The sequence below is a fragment of the Dipodomys merriami genome, unplaced genomic scaffold (assembly GCF_024711535.1).
Source record: "Dipodomys merriami isolate MVZ:Mamm:240054 unplaced genomic scaffold, mDipMer1.0.p SCAF_3, whole genome shotgun sequence".
Classification (NCBI taxonomy): Eukaryota; Metazoa; Chordata; class Mammalia; order Rodentia; family Heteromyidae; genus Dipodomys; species Dipodomys merriami.
The window spans coordinates 74,988,718-75,000,316 of NW_027204492.1; positions in this window are offsets into that span (position 1 = coordinate 74,988,718).

Here is an 11,599-nt window from a genome sequence, read left to right on the forward strand (position 1 = left end):
CATTACATATATCCTCACTCATGAAAAACAATTTATGAGAATAAACTTGAATCTATTACAATAGATTGACTATAAGGGGGGAAATTCAGCATCTTATCTCAAAGGATGTTGTACTTCTTTTTTAAAATATAATTTAATTATTAAGGTGTTGTAGAGAGCTATTACCATTTCATAAGTCAGGTAATGAGTACTAAGTATTAAATGGCTAGGCTGGCTGGAGGTCAGAATCTAGGTTTTTACCCCAAGACAGAGTTGAGCAAACTGGTGACCAAGCTGAATGGTGAAAGCTGAGTCTTGTTTGTTGTCCATCCCAAGATCAGGGTGAAGAAATGAGAGAGCTGGCTAGAGCACAGAGTCTGAGCCTCCACTTCAAGGCAAGAAAAGGTACAGAGGCAGGAAAGAGATAGCTGGTTGGTTAGAGCTGTGTCTAAGTCTCCACCCCAAGATAAGGAAGGGTGAAGAAGTGAGCAAGCTGGCTGCCCAGAGCTTAGCATCTGGGTCTGCCCCTAGTCAATAAAGAGCACAGAGGTGTATGAGCCAGATGGATAGAGACCTAAACTTACCACCTAACCTGCTGGTTAGCGTATGTCCATACACAAGTGGCAGGCACTATTTGCTTTTTATTCTCTGAAATATTAAACTAGAGGTCTAGGAAGAAAACCAAACCTCAATAGAGACAAGCCAAAGCGGTCATTGGATTCTCCAAGCCAGGCAAAGCACAGGCTATCAAAGCAGCAAAGTGCTTACCCACTAGTTGACTCAAGAGGCTCCTGCCATCCAATTCCCTTCTGCTATGTCACATTCTGGGAACCACCCTACTGAATCCAGGCAGAGTAGCTCAACTCCTTGGAGTTGCTGACTCAACAGTATCTTCCCTGCCTCACTCCAACAAGTAATTCTGACCCAGGCCTAAACCAATCACAGACACTGCATGCAAGTTGGTCAATGAAAGACCCTGAGGATACATGAGTAAATATAGGGGAACTGCAGGCAGAAATGTTAAGGACCAACCAGGCACCAGTGGTGCATGCCTGTAATCCTAGTTACTCAGGATGTTGAGATCCGACGATCATGGTTTGAAGCCGGTCCTGGCAGGAAAGACCCTGAGACTGTTATAACCAATAAACTATCCAAAAGCTAGAAGTGGCAATGTGGCTGAAGTGGTAGAATGCTAGTTTTGAGCAAGAAGTCTCAGGGACAGTGCCTGGGCCCTGAGTTCAAGTCCCAGGGCTAGCAAAACAAAAACAAAGAAAGAAAAAACTAAAGACCAGAGATTGGATGAAATAATCTATTATATTACTACAGTGCAGCATTCACTCTTTTCAACAAGGAAAAAATAAATTTAAGAACTTTTTTTAGTCTTACATATTGTCATTTTTTCTTTTTAACTTTCCTATCTTTTGTTTGCAAACTATTCATCAGGTGCTTTATTCTATCTCCTTTTATTCTTATTTTCTAACCCTTTCAATTCTTGATGACAACACCACCTTCACAAGAATTGAAATATAGGAACTGGAGGTATGTCTTGAGAGTGGTATAACACCAGCCTTGAGCAAGAAAGCCAAATGGAAGCATGAGGCCTATTTCAAGCCCAACTGCTGGCACACAGAGAAAACTGAAATACATTTGTACACAACAGTACATTATCTGCAGTACTCAAACTTCAGTCCTCAAGTTTCTTCCCTCATCTCGTTTTTCCTAATTTTGAACTCCTATGCAAATAAAATTTTATTTGTCTAACCCATACTGTACCATTAGAGAATGGTAGTCACATTTATATATAACATGATGTTGTCAGTGGTATATTACTTTATATATCTGGTTTGCTGAAATGGTTGTTATTGCTGAATTAGATCCCCAGGTGGGATCTAATTGCCCATACCAATGCTGCCAGAACATAGAAAACAATTCAATGGAAAGGCTTTAGTTTATTAAAGGCCTCCAGCTAATGAATTAATTACAGATGACAAGTGGAAACACAAAATATGTGAAAGGCAAAGTGACACTGAAAAAGTCAACAGTCACACAGAATGATAGTGGAGTGGTTGAAGGATTATGGTAAGAATGGTCAATAAGATGAAAGAGGACATGTACAGTCACCAAAAAAAGAATACAAGGAAAGACATACAAATTTAATTCAGAGATGATACAATCAGAAGTGGCAAATCATTTATCAAGTCAAGTCCATTGGAACACTAGCATATTTCTTAACAGAAACTGTTAAAGCAGGGATGGGATGAGGTATTTTAAGTGCTTACATAATTACCATTGTTAGCATGCCTTCCATCTCAGGTCCTCAACCCCTCCCACAAAACCAGTTGATCTGGCCAGGCCTAACTGCAACTAGCCTTCAGCACTGGCCATTCCAACCACTTCACTTCCCAGAGCCTTATTTTACCCCATCCTCCAGCTGCATCAGGGGAATATGGCCTAGCTATAACTGTTACGATTAGAAAACCCAGCTCCAGCTACGTGTCATCTTTAGCATTCAGGAGTGCATACACACAGAGGACTTCCCTCTTGTACTTCCTACCCCTAGCCCTTGACTATATATTTGACCCTGAACAAAGGACAGGCACCATTTTTCCCTCTCCTGTGGGGGAAGTAGTCTTGTCAGCCTCGGCTGGCAATAAACTGCTTTTCCTGTAAACTGCTTTTTCCTGACTGTGTTCATGTAGTCTTCTGGGATGGGTGCTTTCAACCATCCTAGGTAGTGACTACATCTTAAGTAACTCTACTTAGCAAACCTATCGTTTATAACTGAACAATAAATCCCTTCTCTGATGAATAGAAACAAAAGTGATCCCTAAAGCACTGCAGAAGATACACAAAGGAATCCTACACATAAAAGATAAAGATACATGAAAATATGAAGGGAAAAATCTCACGAATTGAGTAGATGAGCAAAGGAAAAGCAGGAAAGATTCTAACATTACATTAACAATTAAATAGCTGAAATTACAATATACCTTTCAATACCAATACTAAATGCTATTGTCTCAGTTCTTCCAATGACAGTTTGGTGATTTGGAGTAAGACTGGCTATTTACTGCATTTATTGCATACAAGAACTATATCTCACTGAAAACAACAACAACAACCAGCTTCCCCCCCCCCCCGCAAAAAAACCACTGGCTTAGGGTGAAAGGGTAGAAAAATATCTTCCAAGCAAATAGATCCTGAAAAAAGGTAGGAGTAACTATACTCCAATCAAAGTATATATCAAAACAACACTAGAAAACTGGCCAGTTCATACTAACTAATAAAGGGAACGATCAAGAGAGAATAACAATTGTTAAAATATGTGTAGCAAATGTAGCTCACCAAACTTCATTAAGCAAACACTAGTAGATTTAAAAGCACAGATAGACTCCCCCCACAATACTAGGGGAATTCACAACCTCACTCTCACCAAAATGTAGGTCATCCAGATAAAATCAGCAAAGAAACTTCAGAATTCAGTAACACTAGACTAGTAATGAGGAACCTTTCAGCTGCTGAGGGCCATTTGGGTATTTCTAATATTTTGAAGGACACACAAAATTATTACCACAGATAGTGGGGGCACAAGCATCTAGTGTAAAGCATTACATGTTTAACTCAGGATATATCACATCATTTGGTAAACCTTGTGTGGTCCAGTAGGCCAGATGATCTCTATCCCTCTTATAGTCAAATGGATTTGACAAACATCTATAGGACATTTCATCCAACAACAAATACATATTTTGTCCTAAGCACACAAGGCTTTCTCCAAAACAATATTCTAGGACACAAAGCAAGTCTTGACAAAATTGAAATAAGACCCATTATTTTCAGACAGTAATGGAGTAAAACAAAAACTCAATAGCAAAATATACTACAGAAAATATTCAAACACATGGAGACTGACAACACATTGTTGAAAGACAAGTAGGTCACTGAAGAAATAAAAAGGACAATAAAACATTCCTAGAGTCTAATCAAAATAAGAACACAACATTCCAGAACTTTTGAGATACAAAGGCAGGATGAAGAAAAAAGTTTACAGCCATGTGTGCATATATATGGGCAGATCTCACTGGGCCCTGTGTTGGAAATAGCTCAGGATGTTTGGAGTGTCATGTAGGAATAAGGACACCAACTCAAAAGGAATTCATCAAGGCAAACTTCACTTCTACAGAAGTGTGCACCATAAATCAAAAATCTGGCAAAACACACACACACACACACAGAGCAGTCAGGCTACTCCCTTTTTAACCCTAACCCAGCAGGGCCCTCAGCTGGCATTGGCTGAGCTCAGGTTCACAATCTGCAAAAGGATGTGGTCTAATTAACAGGATGCAACAAAAATTCAAGGAGCTTCTAACAAGATTCCTTAATTAAAGTGTAGCAGGAAAAGGATGTAACAAAAAAGCAATTAACAAGGGCCAAGCCACCTGACCCAAATAGGAACTTTTCAGAAAAATAATTCTCACAATATTATCAGGAAGAAAGCAAACTACTTGGTAGAAAAGACATTTTTCTCAAGCTGGTGGTTCATGCCTATAATCCTAGCTACTCAGGAAAGCTGAAATCTGAGGATCAAGGTTCAAAGACAGCCCAGGGAAGAAAAAGTACGTTGAGTCTTACCTTCTACAATCAATGACAAAGGAGTCAATAGAACACACTGGAAAAAAAGTATCTTCAAAAAATGGTGCCAGGGGAAAAATCTACATGGACATTGAAACTAGAACTTTATCTCTCATACAAAATAAACACCAGTGGCTCATGCCTGTAATCCTAGCTACTCAGGAGGCTAAGATCTGAGGATTGCAGTTTGAAGCCAGCCTCGGCAGGAAAGTCTGTGAAACTCCTATCTCCAATTAACCACAAAAACCTAGAAGTGGAGTTGTGGACAAGTGGTAGAGCACTAGTCTTAAACAAAAATGTTCAGGGACAAAGCCCAGCCCTTGAGCTAAAGTCCTAGGACTGGCACACACAAAAAAAACAAACCAAAAAAAATCACAAAATAGATCCAAGAACTTTTGATAGTGGTCATGGAACTTGAACTCAGGGCCTCGGTGCTGTCCCTGAGCTTTTGCACTCTTTCACTTTGAGCGACAGCTCCACTTCCAGTTTTCTGGTAGTTTTGGAGATAAGTTTCACAGACTTTTCCGCCTGGGCTGGCTTTGATTCATGATCCTCATGTCTTAGCCTCCTGAGTAGCTAGGATTACAGATGGGCGCCACCAGCACCTGGCTGGATCAAAGATCATAATTTAAGACCTGGAATATTAAACTACTACAGAAGACCACTGGAAGATATAGACATAGGTAATTATTTTCAGACTATGACTCTAATTGCTCATTAAATAAGAGCAGGAACTGAAAAATAGGATTGGATCAAAATAAAAACATTCTGCATCTCAATTACCAAAATCAATAAATATCACAAAGAATGGGAGAAAATCTTCAACAGCTATTCAACGAAGGATTAATGTTCAAATAACTAAACAGCCTATGTATCCTTACTACTCAATTGATGAGAAAACAAACTGAACAAACAGGTCTCAAAAGAAATGTAAATGGCTAATACATGCATGAAGAAATGTCCAATATCCTTACCTGTGAAGGAAATGTAAATCAAAACTATACCAATACTTCATCTTGCCCAATCAGAATGACAAACATCAAGAAAACAACAAATAATGGTGAGGATACAAGGGGAAAGGACTTTTCACAAACTGTTGATAGGAATAAAATTGTTGAACCACTGTGGAAGACAGAGTAGAGGGTCACCAAAGAACTAAAAATAGACCTAACTTATAACCCTGCCACTCCACTCATGGGAATACATCTAAAGGAGTATGCATCAAAACACTAAGACATACTTGTGTACCCATGTTTATTGAAGCTTTGTTTACATGAGCCAAACTATACAATCAGCCAAGGGGTCCAATAACCAATGAGTGAATAAATAGGCTTTACACACACCATACAGTAATATACAACCATGAAGAAAACTTTTATCATTTGTAGGAAATGGATGAATTGGAGAACATCAAATTGAGTGAGATTATCCAGGCTCAAAAAGCCAAATACTAGCTGGGTGCTAGTGGTTTAAACCTGTAATCCTAGCTACTCAGGAAGCAGACACCTGAGGATATTAGTTCAAAGCCAATCTGAGCAGAAAAGTCCAAGGAACTATCCTTTCCAACTAACCAGCAAAGAGCTAAAGTAGAAGAGTGCCAGCCTTAAGCAGAAAAAGCCAAGTGAAAGTATGAAGCTCTGATTTCAAGTCCCAGTAACACCAAATTTGTGTATACATGTATGTAAACACACAATAAACAGCAAAAAATACACAGTAGTTTTAATATATACTAAGGTATTCAAATCATGTTAAGCATGCAAACAATGCCTGTAAGCATTATTCTGAGTATATTTTGAGCATATTTCCACACCATTTTAGATGTCTGAGTCTGGCACAAATGCTAGACTCTGGACAGTAGAGAAGACTTGATCTATATACTTGTAATGACTACTATTTTAAAGTATAGGTTCAGAGTAAAAACATAATAGCTAATTCTTTCATACAGTGCTCAACTGGTTTAAGATTAGTACACATTATATACAGATTCCCTTCATCCTCACCACCACCCTTGGAGATAGACAAAGACACAGGATTATTCACATACCTATTAAGGGGTCCATCCAGGATTTAAACACAAGCAAGATGGCTTTGGAAGCCAGGATATTGTGAAGACACTTGCACATCTGAGTTCACTGCTGCACTATTCACAATAGCCAAGTTATGGAAACAGCCCAGATGCCCTATAATAGATGAGTGGATCCAAAAATATGGTACCTATACATAATGGAATTTTACAAAATCATTAGAAAAATAAATATTATGTCATTTGTAAGGAAGTGGATGGACCTAGAACAAATCATGTTAAATGAGGTAAGCCAAGCTCAGAGAGACAAACAGCATGTTTTTTCCCCTTATATGTGGAAGCTAAATCTAAAATACACTGGACATGATATATTATGCAGGACTGTAGGCATTCATATACAAGGAGATTATATACAGTGAGATTATATTTCATATAATTATATGAAATATATTTATATTATATGAAATAATATTTATTGAAATGAACTCCAGGAAATGAAAATAAGAAGGTTTTTTGCTGCTGTTTTCTTTTTGCCATTTATATGCTTTTGGGATGGTAGGGGGCAAAGAAATGTAGGAACAAGGGGTGAACAAATACAGTAGTGCTAATCACTAGACACAATGTTGAAAATGAACTATATAACATGGGCGGAGACTGGAGGGGGAAAATTGGGAGAAAACAAGGGAAGGGATGACATTGTATAAAGAAATGTACTCATTGCCTGACTCAGGTACATCATTTTATAATAACAATTTTAAAAAATGATAAAAATTTTAGAGCACAAAGCAAATTTGTGAAAATTCAGAAACACTGAAGTTATTCACTGCATTCTCTCAGACCAAAATGGAATAAAATTACAGCTTAACACTAAAAGCCACTGTAGAAAATCCTGTAATGCATGGAGACTGAATAACACATTGTTGAATCAAAAATGGGTCACTGAAGAGATCAGAATGGAAATTCAAACGTTTATGATATTTAACACAATGGAACACACAAAATACCAGCTTCCTCTGGGACACAGCAAAGGCAGTACTAATAGGGAAATTTATGCCTCTGTACATCAACAAATTGGAGAAATCTCAATTTAATAATTTAATGATATACCTTAAGCTCCTTGAAAAAATAGCAACAAGCAAAACCCCAAACACAGTAGATGGAAACAAATAATTAAATCAGAGTTAAATGAATAAGAGTCAAAACAAACCATAAAAAGAATCAACAGCCAGGCATCCGTGGCTCACACCTGTAATCCTAGCTACTCAGGAGGCTGAGATCTGAGGATCTTGGTTCAAAGCCAACAGGGCCAGGAAAGTCCATGAGACTCTAATCTCCAATAAACCACTCAGAAAACCAGAAGTGGCACTGTGGCTCATGTGGTAGAGTGCTAGCCTTGAGCTGAGGAGCTGAGGGATAGTGCCCAGGCCCAGAGTTCAAGCCCCACAACCAAAAAAAGATTGACAAAACAAAGACTCAGTTTTTCAGAAAAGCTAATGAAATTGGCAGGCCCTTAGCAAGTCTTAACAACAACAACAACAACAAAAAGAGAACACACCCAAATAAAATTAGCACTGAGAATGGAAAAATCATGACAGAAACAAGGAAGATGGAGAACATTGTAAGGGAATAATTTCTAAACCTTTATGCTAAAAAATTTGAGAATTTGGAGGAAATGAAAGAATTTCTAGCAAATATTGATATCCCCAAACTACACCAAGATTTAAATCAACTAAATTTAAACCAAGTAATGAAACAGAAATAGCAATAAGAGAACTCTCATCTAAGAAAAGCCAAGGACCAGATGGATTCACAGCTGAATTCTATAAGACCTTCAAAGGAGAACTCACTCCAATACTCCTCAAAACTCTTCAATGAAATTGGAAGGGAAAGTTTACTACCAGACTAATTCTATGAAGCCAGCATCCTGAAACCAGACACGGATTCCTCAAAGAAAGAGAATTATAGACCCATTTTTTTGATGAACATTGATGCAAAACTTCTCAATTTCTGACCAACCAATTTCAACAACACATCAAAAATTATGCACTATGATCAAATAGGATTCATTTCAGGGATGCAAAGCTGGTTCAAAATACATGTCAATTAATGTAATTCAACATATCAATAGGAGCAAGGACAAAAATCACATGATTACCTCCATAAACGCAGAAAAAGCATTTGACAAGATCACACACCCCTTTATGATGAAAGTACTAGAGAAACTAGGAATTCATGGAACATTCCTTAATATAATAAAGGTGGTATATGACAAGCCTACAGCCAGTATTATACTAAATGGTGAAAAGTCAGAGCCATTTCGCCTAAAATCAGGAATGAGACAAGGATGTCCACTCTCCATTCCTCTTCAACTTAGTATTAGAATTCCTAGCTAGAGCAACAAGGCAAGAGGCAAACATAAAAGGGGTCCAAACAAAGAAAGATGAAGTAAAACTCTTTGCATATGACATGATCCTGTATTTAGAGAACCCCATAGACATCTATAGGTAATTTGAGCTAATCCAAAAATGTTAGCCAAGTAGCTGGGTATAAAATTAACCCCCAAATTAGTAGCATTTCTGTATCCCAACAATGAGAAAAGCAAGGCTGAAATCAGGAAAGCAGCTCCTTTCATAATAGCATCAAAAAAAAATACCTAGGAAGTAATTTAACAAAAGAAGTGAAGGAGCTCTACAATGAAAACTTTAAAAATTTTAAAAAGGAAATTAAAGCAGAACTAGGCAAGTAGAAAAATCTCCCATGCTCTAGGATTGGGAGAATTAACATCATGAAAATGGGAATAGTGGAATAGTGCCCAAACGCTATCTACAAATTCAATGCAATACCTATCAATATCCCAACTTCATTCTTTAATAAAATAGAAGAAACAATCCAAAAATTCGTATGGAATAATGAAATACCCCGAGTAGCAAAAACAATACTTAGCAGTGTTAGACTTGAACTCGAGACCCTGGAGCAACCCACAGAGACCATGACCAATGCAAACAGCAAGAGAGTCGTTTATTTGCAAGCTCAGCTTAGACTCACAATCATCACCGACGCAGCAGATCACAGTTGTGAGCCCCGACCCCTTGTTCAGCAGGGTTTTTATTGAGTATGTAGCAGGGGGAAGGATGTCAAGCTCATTGGTTAGGAGTATGATCATTTTCAGTGAGGGCAGGGACTTTCTAGCTTAGTGGTTACAGGATAGGCTAAATCATACATCATTGGTTGGAGAAGTGGGGCCAACCACAGGAATGCTGAATTATGTCTTGTCCTAAATGTTTTCTCGACAGAGTTGGGGGAGAGACTGCCCAAATTCCTAGACTGGTCATTGCAGACTGATCCCTTAATAATTCTTACTGTTATCTTGCCTTGGTGCAGTATCTAACACTTACTTTCCAGTAACAGATGACAAACATTTTAGTTTTGTCTGAAATTACTGCTAAACTTATTTTTGGTCTTTCAGCAGGAAGAACAATTGTGGAAGAATATCAACACCAAACTTCAAACACTACTACAAAGCCATAGTAATAAAAACAGCTTGGTACTGGCACAAAAACGGCCTGAGGACTAATGGAATAGAACCCAGAAATGGAAGACCCAGAAATGAAACCGCAGACTTATGGCCACCTAATCTTTGATAAAGGAGCCAAAAAAACAAAAACAAAAAAACAGGATGGAAGAAAGCCTCTTCAACAAATGGTACAGGCAGAATTGGCTAAACACGTGTAGAAAACTGAAAATAGATCATTATATATCACCTGAGACCATAATGGATTCCAAATGAATCAAAGACCTCGAGGTAAAAGCAGATAACCTGAAAATATTAGAGGAAGGAATAGGGGAAACGTTAGGACTCCTTGGCACAAGCCGAAACTTTCTTAATAAAGACCAAGAAACTATAAATCAAAGAAAGGTTGTATAAATGGGATTGCATTAAACTGCAGAGCTTCTGAATGGCAAAGAACATAGCTCACAAGATAAACAGACAGCCCACAAACTGAGAGAATACCTTCACTAGCCATACAACAGAAAAGGTCCTCATATCTAAAATATACATAAACAAAAAATTAAATCCCCCAAAAGTAAATCCTAAAAAACCCTAAACAAACCATCAACAAGTGGCTTAAGACTTAAAGAGAGACTTCTCTAAAGAGGAAACAAGAATGGTCAATGGACACATGAAGGAATGCTCACCATCTCTGATCATAAAAGAAATGCTTATCAGCCAGGTGCCAGACTCTTTTTTTTTTTGGTCGGTCGTGGGGAATGAACTCTGGGCTTGGAAGCTATCCCTCAGCTCTTCAGCTCAAGGCCAGCACCTACCACTTGAGCCACAACACCACTTCCGGTTTTCTGAGTGGTTTATTGGAGATAAGAGTCTCACAGACTTTCCTGCCCAGTCTGGCTTTGAATCGTGATTCTCAGATCTCAGTCTCCTGAGTAGCTAGGATTACAGGCATGAGCCACTGGTGCCCTCAATCTGTGAGACTCTTATCTTCAATTAATCACAGAAAAAGTCCCAAGTGGTGCTGTGGCTCAAGAGGTAGATTGCTAGCCTTGAGCAAAAGGAGCTTAGGGACAGCACCAGGCCCAGAATTCAAGACCCAGCACCCACAAAAATAAAAGAAAAAAAGGAAAAAAAAAGATTGCTTTAAAGACCATACTCTTAAGCACTATGCCTCTCAAAAAATAGTAAGAGCTTGAAGGCAGGGATAGGAGGGGGAAACGGGGAAAGTGAAGCAAGGGGTGACATTGGCCAAAAAACAAATGTATTCATTATCTTACTTATGAAATACTAACCCCTCTGTACAACAACTTAGTAACAATAAAATTGTATTTTAAAAAATAGCAAGAAAATGGGCATAATTAATTCTAGTAATTACTTGACCTTTACTTCAAGAGTATAAATTATTGAAGAAAAATAAGATTCAAAATGCCAAGATGTATTACAGAAGAAACGTA